At 37.6% G+C, this 22,333-nt stretch overlaps 1 long non-coding RNA gene across 2 annotated transcripts; it reads left to right on the top strand.

Moving 5' to 3' along the window:
• Positions 1-245: 245 nt before the first annotated feature.
• On the top strand, positions 246-22,333 carry LOC120099672 (uncharacterized). Of its 2 annotated transcripts, XR_010062285.1 has the most exons (3): positions 246-737; positions 13,537-13,750; positions 22,229-22,333. It is a non-coding gene; the product is annotated as an uncharacterized LOC120099672 (long non-coding RNA). The 2 variants fall into 2 exon arrangements; XR_010062284.1 differs by lacking the exons at positions 246-737; positions 13,537-13,750 and adding an exon at positions 19,731-20,532.

The raw sequence follows: 22,333 nt of genomic DNA, 5'->3' as shown, positions 1-22,333 counted from the left end.
GAGTAATCCTAGCGAAAAGACTGATATGATGAACTATAAACACATCTCACTCCCAAATCCCAGTATCAAACACAAACTGCTCTATAGGTATTCAAATAATCAAGGAGATTCCTCTGAGCTGAGGACACATTAATTGTCTTTCACTTCTTCCTTAGGACCCTTTTCTTTTGGGCAAAAAAATAAAAGGCATGAGCTGTAAGGAAAAGGACAGTGCCCTCCCCTACACCTGGCTTTTTTGATAAATATATTAATGATATAAACTCTCTGACTTAAAGGAACCATTAGAAGGAGAGAAGTCCAGTTAGTTTTGACAGGTTCCGAGCCCCTGAACCCATGTGTGGAAGGGTCAGATCAATTGTATTTCTTCAACATACCTACTCAACTCCTAGCAAAGAGTCAGTGAGATTTCCCGGGGTCAACATATTTCTTCCTTTGTTTTATACCAAGAAAGAAGACCATCTTTGTTCTCCCCATCTCTGAGCTTTTCATATTCTTTGTTCTCACTCCCAAATTGATATTTCCTCTGAACTACAGGAGAATTAGTAAACCTTATAGGCACTGAAGGAATATCCAAGAGGCATTTGCAGACACTTGTGACATCACAGGAGAAGCTAGGGCTCTCCAGGATACAAGAGATTTTTCATGGAGGGCCTAATGATGAATGTCTCTGAGAACTGCCATGGCCTACCTGTAAACAGCTTTCTTTACATTGACCAGTTTCAAGAGTGCCTTTCCAGGTATGTCTCCCGTGACATAGGGGAAACCTTTATGTACTCCATCTCTCTAAAGCTAGGGTCTTCTCTTTGCTTCGACAGTGGTTACATGCTCTGAATGGAGGAAGTTAGTCAGGGTCCTGACATGGGTAGTAATGATGTAGGAACTTGGGAGTGTAGGAGATTCTTCTGGATAATATTTTTATTCCCATGTCCATTCCTGTGACATACAGTTCCATTTTCTAGGTTTTCTCTGTTTTATAATGGCCAGTATTTTCGCTATAGACCTTTAGGTGAATGAATATTGTATTTCACTTTCTTATTGTACATTCCTTGATAGGGGACTTTATAAATATTTCTGAATGTGTACTCTAAATTACTGTTTTCCAATTCCATTTTCTGCTATGATATTGGAAACAAATGTGGCCCGGCTATAGAGTGAGTATAATAGTGTGAATACTGTGTACTTACTTCAAATGATAAACTCCCAAATCCTTATTTTATCCAAAGATATCCATACATCAATAAAGCAAAGGACCACATGGACTATACATTTCGGTTCTCTAATCAAATTTGATAACTGTACTACATTATGTACCTTCCTGTGGTCCCATGGCCAGCCTTGAAAGTTTTAGATGTGTTACCATGATTCTTTTAAAGGCCAAATAAAAGAAACAGGGGTATGGGCAGGAAAAGGAAGGCCTGAGGGACAGTGAAACCTCAACTTCAATACCTTCATAAGTATAGGAGTGAGTCTATTAGACATTGACATTAGTAATTTCTACAATTTCTACATCTTTACATAGTTGCACAGAATCCATGTTGACATTCCACCTAACCACCATATATATATATATATATATATATATATATATATATATATATATATATATATATATATATTTTTTTTTTTTTTTCTTTTCAGACACCAAAACTAGATAAGAGTGATGAAGCTAAGTAGTGCTATTGCTATTGGCCAGGAAACTGATATACATATGTCCTGAGAGAAACAGCTAGAGCATTTCAAATAAAGAATAGAATGCTAGTGGCAAACAGGTGAACTGAAATGGACCTCTTGTTGGTAGATTCTGAGAAAGAATAACAAGAGCTGAAGGAGCTTTCAACACCGAAAGAAAAAAAATGCTAATGAACCAGAGCTTTCTGGTACTAAACCAATATTCAAAATCTGTACTTGGACAGACCTATGAATCCAACTGCATATGTAGCAGAGGATGGCTTTTTGGGCACCAATGGAAGTAGAAGGCCTTGGTCCTTCCCTTGGTTTGACTCAAAGTTAAAATAAATGTGAAAGGACAGTAAGGTAGTTTATAGAAGAACAGGAGAGGGACCAGTTAGGTATCTTATGGTAGTAAACTCTTGAAAGAAATAATATTTTAAATGTAAATGTACATATTTATTTGTTTAAAAAAACAAATAAAATTTGTAAAAATAAAAAAAATATAAGAAATAAATGAAAAGAAAACTGACAGCTAAACACAAACACAGATGTTGACTCAGAAATCTAATGGATCACTGTCAGGGTATGGTAGTTACAGATATAATAGTGGAAAGACTAGGATGGTGAAGACTCAACTAGAAACACTTCTCTCTCCCAGATATCTGTATCAGACACAAACTGCACAATAGATATCTAAAGCATGGAGGAGTTTACTCTGAGCTAGGGACACAATACTTGTCCTTCCTTTCTTCCTTAGGTCCTTTCTCTTCTTGTCAAAAAGAATTAAGGCCATATGCTCTCAGGAAAACAACTGTGCCCTTCCCATCACTTGGCTTTTGATATATATGAATGATATAAACTCTCTGATTTCCAGGACCCATAATTACAGGGAAGTCCAGATGCTTCTGAGAGGACCCCAAATCCTGATTCCCATTTGTGGAAGACTCAGATCAGTGCTATCTGTTCAGAAATATCACTCAACCCGTACCAAGGAGTCACTGAGCTTTCAGAAGCACACATATTTCTTCCTTTTTTTAGAGCAAAACAGAAGGGAAGCTTCCTTATCTCCATATCTGATCTCTTCATCCTCTTTGTTCTCACTCCCAAATGGCTGTTTACTCTGAAATGGATGCCATTCACTAAACTCTAGAGGTACTGAAGGAATACCTGAGAAGCAGATGCAGTCATGACAACACTTGTGACATCACAGAAGAAGACAAAGCTCTCCAGGTTACAAGAGATTTTTCAGGCAGGGCCTAATGATGATGTCACTGAAAACTGCCCTTGTCTCCCTGCTAAATAGTTTTCTTTACATTGACCAGAGTTGAGGGTGCCCTTTCCTGGTTTGTCTCCTATGATTCAGTGGAAACATTTACTCCATCTCTCTAAAGCTAGAGATTTCCCTTTGCATTATTAGTGGATACATGCTCTGAACGGGAAAATTTAGGCAAGGTCCTGGAATTGGTAGAAAAGATCTTGTAACATGGAGTGGAGGAGATTCTTCTGGATATTAATTTTATAACCAGGTATATTTTGTGAAATACAGTTCAATTTTGTAGGTTTTCTCCGTTTCCCAAAGGCCAGTATTTTCCCTACAGACCTTCAATTGAATGTATATTTTATTTCACTTTCGTATTGTACATTCCTCGATATGGGACTTTATAAATATTGCTGAATGTGTACTCAAAACTTTTTTTTTCCAATTCCATTTTCTGGAATGATTTTGGCAACAAATGTGGCCTAGCTATAGAATGAGTATAAGAGTGTAAATATTGTGTACCTACTTGAAATGATAAACCCCCAAATCCTTAATTTATCCCAAAATTATCAGGGATCAGTCAAGCAAAGGACAACATGGACTATAGAATTCGATTCTCTAGTCCCATTTGATATCAGTTCTGCATTATCTACCTTACTGTGTTCCCGTGGCCAGACTTGAGGTTTGCGGTTGTTCTACAATTATTCATTCTTCTGGAATAATAAGATACAAGAAGGACAGGGAGAGGAATGGCTTGAGGTCCAGGGAAACCTCAACTTCAATATGTTCATAAGAAAAGTAGGGAGTCTATTTGACATTGTCCTTTGTGGATTCTACATTCTTGACTTAGTTAAGCACAATCCATGTGAAAATTCTACTTATCCACGTAGCGGCAGGAGCCACGCAAAGGATATATATATAAGATAAGATTAGATAAGATTGATGACGCTAAGAAGTGCATTCTGCCAGGCAACAGATATAGATATTTCTTTTTTTTTTTTTTTTTTTTTTTTTGGAGCTGGGGACCGAACCCAGGGCCTTGCGCTTCCTAGGCAAGCTCTCTACCACTGAGCTAAATCCCCAACCCCAATATTTCTTGAGAGACACAGCTAGAGCATATTATATACAGAAAAGAATGTGTTTTGTAAAAATATGAAAATAAAAAAGTAAAATTTCCTGTTACCCTGCTAACTCTGGCACCAATATGTCTGAAATTCTCTGCTAGATATCTTGGAGGAAACACATTCCCACTCCTCGGCTGCACAGTGTTTTTTGCCACCACACACTTTCCTATACACAAACCCTCACATAAAAAACACACAACACAATAATCTTTGATCTAGTAGAATAGATATAATTGCCCACTTAAACATACAAATCTGGGTACCATCCATCCCGTAGGAACATTAATAATAACATGTAAATACACAGAGCAAAATCTTCGATTCACTTACCATGGCTTCTCACTCTGTCATCTTCCTTTCTCTCCTTTTTCCTCTAGTCTTCTCCTCTTCTTTCAAACTTCTCTCCCGCCCATTCTTCCTTCTCCTCCCATGACAACCCTCCTTCTATCCTGTTCCTGCCACTCACATATACTTCACAAATTCAATAGGCAGGTGGTTCTGGTGAAGTAACCTGAGTCCTGAGTACAGGACTATGCAGCTGACCTTGGGGCATTGGAATTAGTATCAAACACAGATAACTTCAGGGCAAACCACAACATGAACCCTATTGGACAAAAAGTGAACTGAAAATGGACTTCTTGTTGGTAGATTTTGAGAAAGGATTAGAAGAGGTGAAGGTGCTTTCCACCCCTTAAGAACAAGAATGCTAATGAAGCAGATCTTTCTGGTAGTAGACCAATGTTCAAAAAATGTACATGAACATATTTATGTCTCCAACTACGTATGTTGTAGAGGATGACCTTGTTGGACAACAATGGAAGGAGAACCCTTGGTCCTGCCTAGGTTTGGCTCCCGGTAAAGTAAATGTCCAGGGGCAGTAAGGGTGGTTATAGGAAAAGGGTAAGGGGACCGGTAAGGAATCATATAGTCTGAAAACTGGGAAAAGAAATAATATTTTAAATGTAAATTTAGAAATATCCAATTAAAAAAGCAATAAAATTTGTTTAAAAACTAAAAAAAAAATGATAGAAATAAAAGAAAATAAATCTGCCAGCTAATCACACCAATTGATTCAGTATTTTAAGGGGTCACTGTCATGGAATGGTATTCAGAGTAATACAAGTGGAAAGACTGATATGATTAAGTTTCATCTAAAAGCACTTCTCCTTCCCACATCTCCGTGTCAGACACGAACTTCATTATTAGAATCCAATGCATGCAGGAGTTTACTCTGTGCTGAGGACAAAATACTTGCTTTACTTTCTTCTTTAGGACCTTTCCTTCTTAGCAAAAGGATAAAAGCTATGAGCTCCTTGGAAAAACTAGAGTGCCCTACCAAAACCTGACATTTGGGATAAAGAAATGAAATACATAAACTGTCTGACTCCCAAGAAAAATAACAAGCAGGAAAGTCCAGATGCTTCTGAGAGGCTCCCAGCTCCTGATTCCCATAAGTGTGAAGCTCAGATAAATGTTATCTCTTCAGTGAACCTACTCAACCCCTACACAATACTTAAAGAGCTTACCCATTGACCACGTATTCCTTCCTTTTTTTATACCAAGACAGAAGGCTAGCTTCCTACTCCCCATGTCTGGTCACTTCATCCTTTGTGTTCTCCCTCCCAAATGGCTGTTTACCCCCCATTAGTTGCCATTTTGTAAACCCTAGAGGTACTGAATGAGAATCTGAGAGGCAGTTGCAGTCATGACAACACTTGTGACATCACAGAAGAAGCTTGGGCTCTCCAGGATACAAGAGATTTTTCAGGGAGGACTAATGATGATGTCACTGAGAATTGCCATAGCCTACCTACTAAACAGCTTCCCTTGCAATGACCATATTTGAGGGTGCCATTTCCAGAATTTCTCCTGTGACACAGTGGAAACCTTTACATACTAATTCTCTCTAAAGGTAGAGACTTCCCTTTGCTTCATTAGTGGGTACATGCTCTGAATGAACAAAGTTAGTCAGGTGCTTAGCATGGCAAGAAAAGATTTAGGAATATAGAGTGGAGGAGACTCTTCCAGATAATATTTTATTCCCAGGTACATTCCTGCGACTTACAGTTCAGTATCCCAGGTTTTCTCTATTTCCCAAAGTCCACTATTTTGCCTACAGACCTTAATTGAATGAATATTGTATTTCACTTTCTCATTGTACATTCCTTGAAAAGAGACTTTAATATTCCTGTATGTGTACTCAAAAATTGTTTCTAATTCCATTTTCATCAAAGCAAAGGACAAAATGACTATAGAAATCACTTTTTTAGCACTTTTTGGAATCAGTACTACACTATCTATCTTCCTGTGTCCCCATTGCTAGACTGGAGGGTCGGATGTTTTACCATCATTGTCTCTGAAGGCCAAACATAAGATAAGAGAAGATGGGTAGAAATAAGAATGGCTTGAGGACCAGTATAACCTCAATTTCAGTAGAAACATAAGACAAGAGGGATTCTATTTGTGTCAATTCTCAACTCTACATTCTTGAACTAGTTGCGCAGAATCCATGTTACACTTCCATCTAACCACATAGCTGTAGGAGCCATCAAAAGTATGTATATATATATATATATATATACATATATATATACATATATATATATATGTACATAGGTATATATACATATATATATATATATGTATATATATATATATATATATATATATATACCTCTGCCACCAAAACTAGATAAGATTGATGTATCTAAAAAGTAAATTCTGCTAGCAACCAGATATAGATATTTCCTGAGAGACACAGGTAGATCATGTTAACTGCCTAAACCACACAAAGATCCAACAAAGAAAAAGAACTTCAGACCAATTTCCTCTATGAATATTGACGCAAAAATACTCAATATAATTCTTGTGAACCGAATCTAAAAAACAATCATCCATCATGATCAGGGATGCAGAGATGTTTTCATATACAGAAAATCGTCAATGTTATGTAACATATAAACAAACTCAAAGATAAGGACACATGGTCATTTCATTAGATGCTGAGAAAGCATTTGACAAAATTCAACAACACTTCAGTGTAGGGAGCGTTGAGGTAAAGCATAAATGGTGCCGAAATCCAGTCCCGTCTGGAAGTAAACGATTTATTGCATATGCACAAGCTTGTCTCCTTGCCAGGGTGGCTGTAGGGTAATTAGGTGATCCGGTGCCCTCCTGTTGTGACCAAAGATACTGCACATGTGCGGGTTTTGCCCCTGGCATCAGTTTGACCTGATGGTAATAAGCTAATGAGGAATTCATGCGCCGCCAATACCTGAAGGAAAAGTAGCATGGGTGATAGTGGGGTGATTCATTCTCCGCCAATCCCTGAAGGACAATTAGCATAGCCACAGCCTGTTGTGTATAGAAGGCAAGTGCTTTTGCCGCTAGAGGTCCCTGTATCACCAAAGAGGTGGTATTGCCATAAAGGCTGTAGAGAAGAATCCGACAATGTCGTGTCTTCCTTGCCAGATGAGGTGTATACACTTATTGACCCCAAAAGTTTAACCAGAGAACTTCTTAACCTGATAAACAACTTCAATAATGTGTCAGGGTATAAAATTAACTCAAACATACCAGGACCCTTCCTCTCCTCAATGGATAAACAGGCTAAGAAAGAAAATAATGAAACCACACACTTCACAATAGTCCCAAATAATGTAAAATATCTTGGTGTGAGATTAACCAAACAGGTGAATTATCTGTATGACAAGAAGTTCAAGTATCTGAAGAAAGAAATTGAGAAAGATCTCAGAAGATAGAAAGAGCTTCCTTGCTCATGGATTGACACGATTAATATAGGGAAGATGACTATTTTCCCAATAGCAATGTACACATTCAATGCAATGCAATATCCATCAAAAATCCAACTGAATTCTTTAATAGAGATAGAAATAGCAATTTGCAAATTCATTTGGAATAAGAAAATGCCAGGACAGCTATAACTATCCTCAACAATAAAAGAACTTCTGGAGGAATCATCACTCCTTAACTCAAGCAGTATTACAGAGCAATAGTGATAAAAACTGCTTGGTATTTGTAAAGAGACAGATGGATGGACTAGTGGAATAGAATTGAAGACCCAGAAATGAACCCACACACCTATCATTTGATATTTGGCAAAGGAGATAAAACCTTCCAAAGGAAGATACATAGCATTTTCCAATTAGTGCTGGTTCAACTGGAAGTCAGCTTGTACAAGAATGCAAATTATCCCATTTTTATGACCATGTACAAAGCTTCAGTACAAGTGAATCAAGGACCTACACATCAAACCAGAATCACTCAAACTAATAGAAGAAAAGGTTGGGATGAGTCTTGAACACATGAGCACAGAGAAAGTTTCCTGAACAAAACACCAATGATGTAGGCTCTAAGATCACAAATTGACAAATAGGACCTAATAAAACACGAAAGCTTCTGTAAGGTAAAAGACACCATCATTTGGGCAAAGCTGTAACCAACAGATTGGGAAAATATTTTTACCAATCCTTTATCTGATACTGGGTAATATTCAAAATGTACAAACAACTTAAGAAGTTAGACTCTAGAAAGCAAAAAAAAAAAAAATTAAATACATACGTTCTAGGGCCTCTCTGCCCCCTTTTCTCAAAGTCCTAACTAATTTCATATCAAAAGTTAATGAAAATATTTTAAACCCTTTCCAAGGCACAGAAAATTATTTGCTTACAGCCAATCTGAATCAATCAGGCTGACTTTCAGTTCTTTATGAGAGGCACGAAGAAACATCCAGCCCCTACTGCTCCTATGTCCCTATGCACAGGAGGCCCAGATGGAGCTAGGTGTTTTTTGTTTTGTTTTTTTTTTAAGTCAGGAATGTGAGCAGAATTCTCAGGGGTTTCTGTCCCTCCGATGGTCTCAGTCTGACCACACCACACAAGATTTGGGAGTAGGATGCTGTTAGGACCAGTTCAGATCCAGTTGCAGTTTGGACTGCAGGGCTCCTGCAGCTTAAATGCTCCTACATATATGTGTCCAGATGCACTATGCACTTTCCTCTTGGGCTAGGACTGTGGGAACAAGTGGGCGGAGGTAGCAGTCTCTCCTTCCCTGAGGTCTCAGTATTGTCCACTCTTCTGTCTCACAGAGTTTCCAAAGGAGTTTCAAATGTTCATTCCCTATCCTGCAGGTCTCCAGTCTTTCCAATTCTCCTCCAAATGTGTTGGAGAAGACCCCTCTGGTCGAGGGGAGGTACAAAAAGCCCCATCAAACAAAATGGTCTGCACATCTTCTTCTCTTAAAGGTAATCTCAATGATTTCCATATTCCACAAATGGATTAAGTCCTGCCCACTCTCTGCATGAGACTTTAATACCTTCGCCAACTGCCAAAACTTGGCAGAGAGCTTTGTCCACTCACAAAGACACTCAAAGATGTCCCCCATCTCCACCAAAGTGCCTTATGCAATCTGCTTCGGGTAAAATGAGTTGAAAACTGATTTTGCTGACAACGGGGATTTCTGAAATCCCTATTAATCCAAGAGGAACTTCAAAGTCCTCTACTATTAAAAAAGGACTTAAATCATCACTTATGATCCAAGGGGGGCAAAATACAGTCACAAATCCTCAAGTCAACCTCATAACACACATAACAGAAGAGGAGTGACAAAACTTTCTGCATGTACACCATTAGATCACGAATGACTGCCAGTTTTTGAAGGGGCTCTTGAGAGTTCCACACCCACACAAGATATGTTAGAAAATTGTGAGTCCACCTAAGGAACTCTTGTGCCTTCTTCACATAAAAAATATGATCTAGCACCCTCACCATCTCCCCCAGTACTTCCAATGTCCCTATAAAACAGAGAAATATTTAAATATCCTCTACCACCAAAAAGGACCCTCCTGACTTGTCATCAAGCACAAAAGAGACAATTTTATCATAACACACTGTCAAGGAGTCATGCAGACTCCATATTGATACAATGTACAGAGAAGATAAAACATACCCTTCCTCCTCAGGGGACTCTATGTCATTCTGTCCTGAAAAGAGGGGCTCCAAAATTTTCCACATGTACATCAGAGATGCTAGAATTTCCCAAAACTGAGCATGATTCTCTGAGTAGTACTCTATCTCAAAAAGAGTCTGCAGGACAAGAAACATCTACAAAAGGAGTTCTACCCACAGCCACATATTTAGAAATGGCTTGTGGACGCAACACATGTACAAAATATGTTCTAGGACATATTGCATATGTAGAGAAGGTCATGGATCCAACCATATATGAACAAGGAGTAGGGGAACATGATATGCAAACACCAGTGTCTGTAGCATCCTCGACATCTGAGGAAAGGGATTCCTTGGATTCCATTTGTGCAAAGAATGGATATGACCTCCGCAAACTTCACAGATGACTATAGGAACTTCTTAATCTCCTCAAGATCAGCCATCTTCCCCAACTACAGAAGATGCTACACACTCTTCCAAATATGCACAAAGGGTTTCCAGTCCTTCTTTATACCCACAAACTGACCCAGACACTTGCCAAATACCTAAAAGCCTTTCAATTTTACCTTATCTCCTGAAGGGGCCTTGGAACTTGTTTTGCCTATCAAGCAGGGTAGGGAACCTGACACTTCAATACTTCAATATGAAAGTCTCTTTCCATTTTTCCTGCAGAGGAAATTTTTCTTGGAACTTACACAGTTACACAACGATGTCTAGAACCTCCTTATCTGCACATGAGTGTCTCAGACCTCTCACATATGCCCCTGTTTCTCTAGGAGAGGTCACATCTCAGAGGTAGCTCTAATACATTCCCCCCATTCTGACATCACAGTCAGGATTTCCACATATATACACGATACATTAAGACCTTCCTCATGTGAGAAGGATGTCGTAGGATATACTGCATCTGAAAAGCATGCTTTACAACTATCCCCATCTACCCCATTAGATTTATTTCACATGTCCACTCTGTGGAGAAATACTTGACATTCTCCGTATACCAAATTGGACCACAGGCATCGAGTTTCTAGAAACAAAGGGTTAAGATTTTATCCTTTTGATGGAGTCTTTAGGAATTTCTCCTCTAAGGGAGACTGTTTCAACCTTACCCCTTCTGCCAAAAGGGATCTTGTGCCATCTTTTGCTGCCAAAGAGACACCAAAAGCTACAACTACTCCTCAGGTGAGTCTCACACCTTCTCCATCTGCCTAAAGGGACGTGGAATTTCAAAAAATACTAAGGAATTGTGGAAGGTTGCCAATCCTTACAAGGGCATGCCAGACATTCCTTATTGTCCCAAGATGCTCAAGTAACTCCTCCTTCAACTGAAAAGGCATGTTCACCATCTGCCCTAGGTTTCACGGAATTTCTTCACCCCTCGCTAGTGCTCCAGAAAGTGTTCTCCATGCTCAAAGTGATTTGTCACTGTGCAAATTAGACTTCAAAGATACAAAACCATTTTTATATTTACAAAGGTCTGAAGGACAGTCCACATCGAAAAAAAAATCATGTAGACCTTGTGCCATTAGCCCAAGAATATAAAAAAATTTTCCATGTCTTCTAAAGCATCTAAACATCAACCTGGCTCTAGCACTCATTCTGGGAAACATTTACCATCAATCATACAATCCCCAGGACCATCAAAATCAAATAAGGGGTATCTAGAAACTTTACCATCTGGCAAAAGGTTCAGCAACTTCTTCATGAGCTTGGTGAACCCATAGAAAAAAATAATTAAAGCCATCTTCCCAGGGTGTTTTCCCAAGATCCACATATTTCTTCTTTAATTTTATGCCAAGACAGAAGGCCAGCTTCCTTCTCCCCATTTCTATATCTTCATCCTCTTTGTTCTCCCTCCCAAATGGCTGTTTACTCTGAACAGAAGGCTAATTGGTAAATCCTATAGGTACTGAAGGAATATCCGAGGTGCAGTTGAAGACACAACAATACTTGTGACATCACAGAAGAAGCTAGGGCTCTCCAGAATATAAGAGATTTTTCAGGGAGGGACTAATGTTGATATCACTGAGAATTGCCATGGACTACCCTCTTAACTGCTTTACTACCATTGAGTAGATACAAGGGTGCACTTTACAGGAGTGTCTCCTGTGACACAGTGGAAAACTTTACCTACTGTATCTCTAAAGCTAGAGAATTCTCTTGGCTTCATTAATGATTACATGCTCTGAATGGTGAAAGATAGCTAGGGACTTGGCATGGGTAGAAAAGATTTAGGAACCTAGAGTGGAGGAGATTAATGTGGATAATAATTTTATTCCCAGGTCCATTCCTATAGCCTAAAGTTCAATTTTCTCAGATTTATCTGTTTTCAAAACACTAGGATTTTCCCTATAGTCCTGTAATAGAATGACTATTATATTATATTTTCTTATTGTACATTCCATGATAGGGGACTTTATAATATTCCTGAATGTGTAGTCAAAAATTCTTTTTTCCAATTCCATTTCTGCAATGATTTTTGGCAACAGAGGTGGCCCAATTATAGAATGAGCATAACAGTGTAAATACTGTATACATACTTTAATGACACACTCCCAAATCCTTATTTTATCCAAAAATTACCAGACATTAATAAAGGAAAGTACCACATGGACTATTTAATTCGTTTCTCTAGTCCCACTTGATATCAGTTCCACAATATCTACCTTCCTGTGTTTCATTGCCATACTTGAGGGTTTTGGATATTTTACCATGATTCATTATTAAAGTCAAACATAAGATATAGGAGGATGGAAAGTGAGAGGAATGACGTGAGGACCAGTGAAGCCTCAATATAAGTAGTTTCAAAAGAACAGGATGGAGTCTAATTTGTCTAATTGGTGTTGCCATTTGTGGATTCTACAGTCTTGACCTAGATGCGCAGAATTCATGTTAAAATTCCAGCTAAAATTATAGCTGTAGGAGCCAACAAAAGTACATATATATATACATCAGCCACCGAAACTACACAAGATTGATGGAGGTAAGAAATGCATTCAAGTTAATAAAAAAAAAAAAAGATAAATGCCTGTCGATTTTAAATTTATACAAAGATAGAGGGGAATATAGGTATAATTATTCACATAAGGCATGTTTATAATTTCAATTTGAAAGATAATGCTTTTTCTGTTGCCACAAAGCATTTTGCTGTAGAAAAGATATATTCTGCTAGTCAGTGTAAGGACCCAACGTAAAGGTTTCAGTAGGGCTGTTTGCTCGTATCTTTCCAAAAGGAAAGCACCCAACTAAGGAATCCAGAGACCACTGGACAAAAGAATAAAAATAATACTGTTAGGATTATTAACTGTGTTGCATATTAATCATCAGCTTGACAATAGAGAATATGAATGCCTTTTGTCAGAAGGGATGAATAAATCAAATAAATACACATGAAAAAAAAAAGAAATGCATTCTGTCAGATATAGATATTTCCTGAGAGACACAGCTAGATTATCCAAATACAGAAGTGAATGCTAGTGGCATACCAGTAAACTGGAAATGGACTTCTTGTTTTTAGATTTAAAAAAAAAGATTACAAGAGCTGAAGGGCTTTAACACTACAAGAACAACAATGCCAATGAACCAGAGCTTTCTGATACTAGAACAATATTCAAAGAATGTACATGGACAGAGCTATGGCTCCAACTGCATATGTGGAAGAGGATGGACTTGGTGGGCACCAATGGAAGAAGAAGTCCTTGGTCCTCCCTAGCTTTGACTCCAAGTTCAAGGTAATGTCAAGGGGTAATAAGGAGGGTTATAGTAGAAGGGCAGTGTAACCAGTAAAGGATTTTTTAGGCAGGAAACTGGGAAAGGAAATAACATTTTAAATGAAAATATAGAAACATCCAGTTAAAAAAAGCAATAAAATTTGCTAAAAAATGAAAGATATAAAATAAAAGTAAACTGCCAACTAAGTATACCTATTCACTTGGAAATCTACAATGATAGTCAGAGTAATACAAGTGGTAAGACTAAGATGATGATATCTGAACTAGAGCACTTCTCTCTCCCAGATAGAAGTATCAGACAGAAACTGCACTATAGGTATCCAAAACATTGAAGAGTTTACTCTGAGCTGAGGACATAATGCTTGTCCATCCCATCTTCCTTAGTAACTTTCTCTTTTTGACAAAAAGTATAAAGTCCATAACCTGTCAGGGATACAACTGTGCCATTCACAACACTTGGCTTTGGAATAAAGAAATGAATGATATAAACTCTCTGACTTCCAGAAAGCAAAAGAACAGGGAAGTCCAGATGCTTCTGAGAGGCTCCCGGCTCCTGATTCTCTTATGTGGAAGACGAAGATAAAGGCTATCTCTTCAGAGATACCCCTCAACACCTAACAAGGACATACTAAGCTTTCCCAAGCACCACATATTTTTCCTCGTTTTTTTTTTTATACCAAGACAGAAGGCCAGCTTCCTTGTCTCCATTTCATATCCTTCATCCTCTTTTTACTCACTTCCAAATTGTCTCTGAATTAGGCCAAATAGTAAACCTTAGAGGTATTGAAGGAAAATATGAGAGGCAGTTGCAGTCATGACAACAGAAGGAGCTAGGGGTCACCAGATTATAAGAGAGTTTTCAGGCAGCTTCTAATGATAATGTCACTGAGCACTACCGTGATCTACATGCTGAACACTTCCTTATATTGACCAGATTCAAGAGTGCCTTTCCCAGGTATGTCTCAGGAAACACAGTGGAAACCTGTATGTACTACATCACTCTAATGTAGAGACTTCTTTCTGCTTCTCTAGTCGTTACATGCTCTGAATGTAGAAAGTTAGCCAGGGGCTTAGCATGGGTAGAAACGATTTAGGAACATGGAGTGTAGGAAATACTTCTAGATAATATTTTTATTCCCAGGTTCATTCCTGTGACATAAAGTTCAATTTTCTGTGTTTTCTTTCTTTCCCAAATGCCAGTATTTTCTCTACAACCTTTAATTGAATGAATATTGTATTTCAATTTCTTACTGTAAATTCCTTGATAGGGGACTTTGTAAATGTTCCTCATTGTGTAATCAAAAATTCTGTTTTCCAATTAAATTTTCTGCAATGATTTTGGTCACAAAGGGGGCCCAGCTATAGAATGAGTACAACACTGTAACTACTGTGTACCTATTTCAAATGATGAATTCCCAAATCCTTTTTTTTTACCAAAAAAATTACCAGACATCAGGAAAGCAAAGTATAACATGGATTTTTTAATTCGGTTCTCTACTCCCATTTGATATCAGTACTACCCTATCTATCTTCTAGTGTTCCCATGGCCAGACTTGAGTGTTTAGGATGTTTTACCATGATTCTTTCTTAAGGCCAAATGTAATCTACCAGATGATGGGCAGGGGAGAAGAATGGCTTGAGGACCAGTTAAATGTCTACTTCAATAGGTTCATAAAAACAGGAGGGAGTCTATTTACATTGTTATCTGTGAATTCTACATTCTTGACATAGTTGGGGAGAATCCTTGTTAACATTCCGCCTAACAACGTAAGTGTAGAAGCCTCCAAAATTATTTATATACATCAGCCACCAAAACTAGATAAGATTGATAAAGTTAATAAGTGCATTCTTCCAGGAACTGGATAAAGATATTTACTGAGAGACACAGATACAGCATGTCAAATACAGAAGTGAATGCTAGTAGCAAACCAGTGAACTGAAAACAGACCTCTTGTAGGTAAATATTGAAAAAGGTTAGAAGAGCTGAAGGTGATTTCAACCCCATAAGAACAACAATGCCAATAAACCAGAGCCTTCGGATACCAGACCAATAAACAAAGAACGTACATGGACTGATCTATGGCTCCAAATTCATATGTGGCAGAGGATGGCCTTTTTGGGCAAAAATGGTGATGATGCCCTTGGTCCTCCCTAATTTGTCTCCCAGTTCAAGGGAATGTCAATGGACAGAAAGTCTGGTTATAGAAGTAAGAAAAGGGAACATGTAGGGATCTTAAGGGAATAAACTGGGAAAGGAATTAATATTTTAAATGTAAATATAGAAAACAACCAGTTTAAAAAAAGCAATAAAATTCTCTAAAAAATATGAATGACATAAAAGAAAAGAAAGATGCCAAGTAATCACATGTATTTCCTAGGAAATTGAAGTGGTCGTCTGAGTAATACTAGTGGAAAGACTGAGATGATCAAGTCTAAACTAGAAGCACTTCTCTCTCCCAAATATCAGTGTCAGACACAAAGTGCTCTATAGATATCCAAAGCATGAGTTTACTTGGAGCTAAGCATACAATACTTGATTTCCCTTCTTCCTTAGGACCTTTTCTTCTTGACAAAGTATAAAGGTCATGACTTATCAGGAAAACAAATATGCCCTTCAAACACTTGGATTTTGGAAAAAAGAAATGAATGATATAAACCCACTGTCTTCCAGGAACCATAAGAACAGAAAAGTCCAGAGTGTAGGAAGTTCTTATAGACAATATTTTTATTCACAGGTCATTCCTGTATACTCTATCTAGTTTCCAGTGTTTGCATGCCCAGACATAAGGGTAGGATGATTTATCATCATTCTTTCTTAAGGCCAAAAGTAAGATACTGGACTAAGGACAGGGAGAAAAATGTCTTGAGGACCAGTTAAACATATTCTTCAATAGGTTAATAAAAACAGGAGAGAGTCTATTTGAAATTGTCATTTGTGAATTTTACACTATTGACATATTTGGCCAGAATCCATGATAATTTTCCACTTAAACATTTAGGTGTAGGAGCCACCAAAAGTATATATGTATACATCAGCCAACAAAACTAGGTAAGATTGATGAAGGTAAGAAGTGCTTTCTGCCAGGCACCAGATATAGATATTTACTGAGAGGCACAGATACAGCATGTCAAATACAGAAGTGAATGGTGGTAGTAAACCAGTGCACTGAAAATGGACATATTGTTGCTAAATCTTAAAAAAGGATTAGAAGAGCTGAGGGTGCTTTCAACACCATAAGAACAACTATGCCAATGATACAGAGCTTTATTGTACTAGACAAATATAAAAAGAAAGTACATGTACTGACCTATGGCTCCAAATGAATAAGTGGCTGAGGATGTCATTTTTGGGCAACATTGAAAAGAGAGGCACTTGTCCTTCCTAGTTTTTCTTCCAATTCAAGGGAATGTCACGAGCCAGAAAGGCTGTTTAGAGAAGAATGAAGGGGTTGGGGATTTAGCTCAATGGTAGAGCGCTTGCCTAGGAAGCGCAAGGCCCTGGGTTCGGTCCCCAGCTCAGAAAAAAAGAACAAAAAAAAAAAAAAGAAGAAGGAAATGGAATGCGTAGGGAACATATGATCAGGAAACTGGAAATTGAAATAGTATTTTAAATGTTTATATCTACTTAAAAATCTAGTTAAAAGGAATTAATTTTGCTAAAATATAAAAAAATGAATGATATAAAAGAAAATAAATGTGCAAAGTCATAACAATTATTGGCTCAGAAATTTAAAGTCATAGTCATAGTAATACTAGTGGAAAGACTGAGATGATGAAGTCTCAACTAGAAGAATATTCTCTCCCAATAATCATTGTCAGACACAAACTGCACTATAGGTGTCCAAAGCACAGAGGAGATGATTAACTTGAGTTAGGGACAGAATATTTGTTTTTCCCTTCTCCTTAGAACCTTTTCTTCTTGACAAAAAGAGTAAAGGTCCTTAGCTCTCATTAAAACAACTGTGCCTTTCACAACACTTGGTTTTTGGAATAAAGAAATGAACGATATAATCCCTCAGGAACCATAAGAACAGGAAAGTCCTGTTGTTTCTGAGAGTCTCCAAGCTCATGATTCCCTTATTTATAAGGCTCAGATTAAGGCTATCTTTTCAGCGATATCACTCAAGCCCTACAAAGGACTCACTGAACTTTCCAAAGGACCACATTTTTCTTCCTTATTTTTTATACCAAGACAGAAGGCCCGCTTCCTTCTCCCCATTTCCAAACACTTCTTCCTCTTTGTTACCACACCACAATTTGCTCTGAATTAGAGAATATTAGTAAAACCTATTGGTGAAGGAATAACTGAGAGGCAGTTGCAGTCACGACAATAGTTGTGACATCACAGAAGCTAGGACGCTCAAGGTTACAAGAGAGTTTTCAGGGAGGTCCTAATGATTATGGCACTGAGAACTGCTGTGGACTACCTGCTGAACACATTTCCTTACATTGACCAGATTCGAATTTTCACTTTCCAAGTATGTCTCCCGTTACACAGTTGAAACCTATACATAACACATCTCTCTAAAGCTAGAGACTTCTCTCTGCTTCACAAGTGGTTACATGCTCTGAATGGAGAAAATTAGACAGGGTAGAAAAGATTTAGGAACATGGAGTGTAGGAGATAATTCTAGATAATATTTTTTGTTTCTTTTTTTTGGAGCTGGGGATCGAACCCAGGGCCTTGCACTTCCTAGGTAAGCGCTCTACCACTGAGCTAAATCCCCAGCCCCTCTAGATAATATTTTTATTCCCAGTTTCATTCCGTTGATATAAAGTTCAATTTTCTGTGTTTTCTCTGTTTCCCAAAGGCCAGTATTTTCCCTACAGACCTTTAATTGAATGAATACTGTATTTCAATTCCTTATGTTTAATTCCTTGATAGGGGGTTTTGTAAATATTCCTCAATGTGTACTCAATAATTCTGTTTTCTAATTCCATTTTCTGCAATGATTTTTGTCACAAAGTGGGCCCAGCTATATAGTGAGTAAAACAGCATAAATACTGTAAAACTACTTCAAATGATAAACTCACAAATATTTATTTTAACAAAAAAATTACCAGACATCAGGAAATCAAAAACAACATGGATGATTGTATTTGGTTATCTAATCCCATTTGATATCAGTACTACACTATCTAGCTTCCAGTTTTCCCATAGCCAGAACTGAGGGTTTAGGATGTTTTACCAAGATTCTTTCTTAAAACCAAATGTAAGATACCAGATGATGGGCAGGAAGAAGAATGGCTTGAGGACCAGTTATACGTCTACTTCAATAGGTTCATAAAAACAGGACGGAATCTATTTGCATTGTCATTTCTTAATTCTACATTCTTCACATAGTTCAGCAAAATCCATGTAAACATTCCACTTGACAAAAATAGGTGTAAGAGCCACCAAAATTATATTTGTACTCATCAGCCAACCAAACTAGATAAGATTGATGAAGGTAAGAAGTTCATTCTGCAAGGAACCAGGTATAAATATTTACTGAGAGATACAGATACAGCCTGTCAAATACAAAAGTGAATGCTGGGACATACCAGTTAACTGAAAACAGACCTCTTGTTGGTAAATTTTGAAAAAGGATTCAAAGAGCTGAAGGTGCTTTCAACCCGAGAAGAATAACAATGCCAGTGACCAGCGCTTTCTTATAATAGACAGATTTACAAAGAAAGTACATGGACTAACCTATGGCTCCAAATGCATATGTGGCAGAAAATGGCCTTTTTGGGCAACATTGGAAAGAGAAGCTCTTGTATTCCCTACTTTGTCTCCCAGTTCAAGGGAATGCATTGCGGCAGAAAGGCTGGTTTGAAAAGAAGGAAATGGAACGGGTAGGAACCTTATGGGCAGGAAACTGGGAAAGGAAATAATATTTTAAAAGTAAATATAGAAACATCCAGTTATAAAACAATAAATTTTGGTAAAAAATAAAAAAAAGAATGATATGAAAAAAAGATAGCTGCCAAGTAAAAAGACATCTTGACACAGAAATCTGAAGTGTTATTCAGAGTAATAGTAGTGGAAAGACTGAGATGATGAAGTCTCAACTACAAATACTTCTCTATCCCAGATATCAGTGTGAGAGACAAACTGTACTATAGGTATCCAAAGCGTGGAGGAGTTTATTCAGAACTAGGGATACAATACTTGTTTTTCCCTTCTTCCTTAGGACCTTTTCTTCTTGAAAAAAAGAGTAAGGGTCATGAGTTCTCAGGAAAACAACTGTGCCCTTCACAACACTTGGCTTTTGGTATAAAGAAATTAATGATATAAACTCTCTTATTTCAAGGAACCATAAGAACAGAGAAGTCCAGATAAGAACAGAGACGTGCAAATGCTTCTGAGAGTCTCCCAGCTCCTGATTCCCTTATGTGGAAGACTCAGATCAATGCTATTTCTTCAGCGATATCACTCAAACCCTACAAAGGACTCACTGAACTTTCCAAAGGACCACATATTTCTTCCTTGTTTTTTATACCAGGAAAGAAGATCAGCTTTTTTCTCCCTATTTCTATTCTCTTCATCGTCTTTGTTATCACTCCCAAATGTGCTCTGAAGTAGAGGCCTATTAGTAAACCCTAGAAGTACTGAAAGAATATCTCAGAGGAAGTTGCAGTCACAACAACACTTGTGACATCACAGAAGAATCTAGTGCTCTCCAGGTTAGAAGAGAGTTTTCAGGGAATGCCTAACAATGATGTCACTGAAAACTGTCATGGCCTACCTGATGAACACCTTTCCTTACATTGACCAGATTCAAGTTTGCACTTTATAGGTATGTCTCCTATGACACAGTGGAAACCTTTATATACACCTTCTCTCTAAAGCTAGAGAATTCTCTGTGCTTGACTAGTGGTTACATGCTGTGGGGCGTGGCATGGGTGAAAACGATTTAGGAACATGGAGTGTAGGAGATGTTCCTAGATAATATTTTTAATCCCCAGTTCATTCCTGTGACACACAGTTAAATTTTCTAGGTTTTCTCTGTATCACAATGACCAGTATTTTCCCTACAGATGTATAATTGAACGAATATTGTATTTCAATTTCTTATTGTAAATTACTTGTTAGGTGACTTTGTAAATTTTTCTCAGAAATTGATCTCAAAAATTCTGTTTTCAAGTACCATTTTCTGCAATGATATTGTCACATATGGGGCCCTGATATAGAGTAAGTATAATAGTGTAAATTCTGTGTACCTACTTCAAATGTAATCTCCCAAATTCTTATTTTATCAAAAAATTACCAGACATCAGGAGAACAAAGAAAACATTGACTATTGAATTCTGTTTCTTGTCCCATTTGATATCAGTACTACACTCTCTAGCGTCCAGTGTTCCCATGGCCAGAATTGAGGGTTTAGGATGATTTACCATGATTCTTTCTTCAGGCCAAACGTAAGATACTGGATGATGTGCAGGGAAAAGAATGACCTGAGGAACAGTTAAACATCTACTTCAGGTTTGGGATTTACCTCAATGGAGAGCGCTTGCCTAGCAAGCGCAAGACCCTCGGTTCCTTCCCCAGCTCTGAATAAAAGAGAAAAAATAAAGTCTACTTCAATAGGTTCATAAAAACAGGGGGAGTCTCTTTGAAATTGTGATTTTTGAATTCTATATTCTTGACGTAGTTGGTCAGAATCCATGTTAACTTTCCAATTAACTTTATAGGTGTAAGAGCCACCAAAAGTATATATGTATACATCAGACCAAAAAAAAAAAAAAAAACTAGATAAGATTGATGAAGGTAGGAAGTGCATTCTGCAAGGAACTGGATCTAGATATTTACTGGAGACACAGATACAGCATGTCAAATACAGAAGTGAATGCTAGTAGCAAACCAGTGAACTGAAAACAGACATGTGGTTAAATTTAAAAAAAAAAAAGGATTAGAAGAACTGAACGTGCTTTAAACCACATAAGAACAATGATGCCAATGAACCAGAGATTTTTATAACTAGACCAATAATCAGAGAAAGTACATGGAGTAGTCTATGGCTACAAATGCATATGCTGCAGAGGATGGCCTTTTTGGGCAACATTGAAAAGAGAAGCCCTTGTCCCCTCTAATTTGTCTCCCTGTTCAAGGCAATGTCATGCGGCAGAAAGTTTGGTTAGAGAAGAAGGATATGGAACAGGTAGGGATCTTATGCACAGGAAACTGGGAAAGGAAATAATATTTTAAATATATATATAGAAACATCTAATTAAAAAGCAATAAATTTTGTTTAAATATAAAAAAATGAATGATATAAAAGAAAAGAAAGCTGCAAAGCCATCACAAATATTGACTCAGAAATCTGAAGTGGTAGAGTAATACTAGTGGAATGACTGAGTTATTGAAGTCCCAACTAGAAGCACTTCTCTCTCCCAAATATCAGTGTCTGACACAAAGTGCATGATAGGTATACAAAGCATGTACGTGTTTACCTTAGTTAGTGACACAATACTTGTTTTTCCCTTCTTCCTTAGGACCTTTTCTTCTTGCGAAAAAGTGTAAAGGTCATGAGTTCTCAGGAAAACAACTGTGCCCTTCACAACACTTGGCTTTTGGAATAAAGAAATAAATGATATAAA

This window comes from Rattus norvegicus (genome assembly GCF_036323735.1).
Source record: "Rattus norvegicus strain BN/NHsdMcwi chromosome Y unlocalized genomic scaffold, GRCr8 chrY_unlocalized_27, whole genome shotgun sequence".
Classification (NCBI taxonomy): domain Eukaryota; kingdom Metazoa; phylum Chordata; class Mammalia; order Rodentia; family Muridae; genus Rattus; species Rattus norvegicus.
The sequence above is the reverse complement of the archived record's forward strand: the minus strand, read 5'-3'. Positions and strand labels throughout refer to the sequence as shown.